Raw genomic sequence first — 1,968 nt, forward strand, 5'->3', positions numbered from 1 at the left:
GAACGAGCGCCTCAGAGCTGCGCCCTAAAACGTGGTGGGACAGACTGACATGTATCAGTAGCATAACTGGGACAATGCGCGCATCAGCAAAGGCGCATATAGGAGCACGACACTTGATTTAGTAAAGCAATGAACAGGGCTAGTTACGGAACTAATGGACGAACATAAGGAACAAAACGCGGACGTACTTGCGCCATGTACGTGCGCGTTTTGTTCCTTATGTTCATCCATTAGTTCAGTCAGTGTAACACTAAGCGCAATACGGTCATTGAACGACACTTGAGATCGTATCGCTGCAGGACTTCCTATTTAGAGAGTAGCTCTCAGGTGCCCGTTCCTGCGGCGAGTGTCGTCATCGTCGGTGGCGGCGGCGTAACCGAGCGAACCAGCACAACGAAAGATGAAAGACCAAACGCGGAGCGGGAGCTGAAGGGCGCGAGCCACGAACGGCGGAGACCAATGAGAGCGGCCCCTTCAGTTACGTGCGCGCGGGAAACTGGTCACGCGGATCCGCCCTACTGCTCGATGCGTACTCGCATCTGGTCTCAGCCGGACCGCTTGTTTCGTACTATCGTCTGCTCGTGCCAGCTCTCGCTTCTTTGGTTTGCTTGATGTGGTCTCGTTCGTGATTGTTTCGATTGCCATGGTTTGCGATTATTTTTTAATCTGATTGTATGTGCGACACGAATTGCGCAGTACTTTCTGTAAGTCACCCAGCACCAGCGGTTACACTGGAACATTCGACGAGTCATGTATAAAAGCCGACGCGCTTGACCCGCACATCAAATTTTCAACGATTGCCGCTCTGCTACATGTCTCTGAAATTCTTTGCCTCACTATATCGCGAAATGAAAACATGTATAGAGATGCGCTCCAATTTCGAGTTAAGGAGTATCGTAATCGTCGCGAAACCTTTGCCCGACCATTTCCTTTGCGACAACTTACCGTCGATAGCGAAACTGTTCTTAACCGCGAGTAGCTTTACCTAATCGTAAAATTCTGCGTGCAAGCAGCCTCTTGAGTAGCGTACTAAGGCATGTAACTACGCAGGCTAGTCTCTGTAGTTTGATTGACGGGTTTTAGCGTCCTGAAACAACACAAGGTCGATAAGGAACCGCGTGGTATATGGCTCTCGATTTATTTTGAACACCTGGGATTCTTGAACCTGTACCGAGCGCTCGTTACACGAACGTTTTTTGCGTATCACTCCATAGTAATGCGGCCGCTGCGAGTCGAACCAGCGCGCGACTTCGTGATCAGCAGGAAAAAGCCGCACTCACTGCGCCACCACGTGAAGTGCTGAATGCTTTAGGTTTCTTTGCGCATTTGTTCTCAATTAAATATTTTTATGTGGTCCCGGTAACGAGGAACGCTAGCATTTTTTTTTCTTCTTCCTTTACGTGCGGCTCGAAATTTAAAACCTGTAATTGTTTTATAGAGCAAGAACTAGTTGCACCATTCTTTAGTGCAGAGTTTGAAAATTCTTACAATGGTACGCTCACTGATGCTTTCCAGCTGCGGCCAGAAAGACAAAGCGGTGAGGAAACCCTGCCCGAATGTGCCGCATGCGCGGTCCAGGACAACGTCCCAAACGCCTTCGCGGCTTGTGCGCAGCAGACGCGCCGCGGCACCTATCTCGACCGCATCTGCGGGTGTCCCCGCGCGCACGAAAGAGCAGGGCTTAAAAAGCCTGACTGTCTAGCGAGTGCTGCGAAGCACGGCAGTGGAGCCCGATAAGGCGACAGAAAACGCGGCCGCCAGGCGAAGGAGCGGTTCGGCGAGAGATCGCACCGGAGTGGAGCGATGAGAAAGTGCACAGAGAACACTTACGGGACGTATACACGTGAAACGCCGACACAGGCTGGCACCACGCGGCCGCGCGCTGCGACTGCTCGTATCACGTGGCGCGTTTCCTCTTATGTTGCCAAAAGGTAGCTTTGCGCGCCGGTATCAAGCGACAAACGTTAC

This window comes from Dermacentor variabilis, chromosome 1 (assembly GCF_050947875.1).
Source record: "Dermacentor variabilis isolate Ectoservices chromosome 1, ASM5094787v1, whole genome shotgun sequence".
NCBI classification, from domain to species: Eukaryota; Metazoa; Arthropoda; class Arachnida; order Ixodida; family Ixodidae; genus Dermacentor; species Dermacentor variabilis.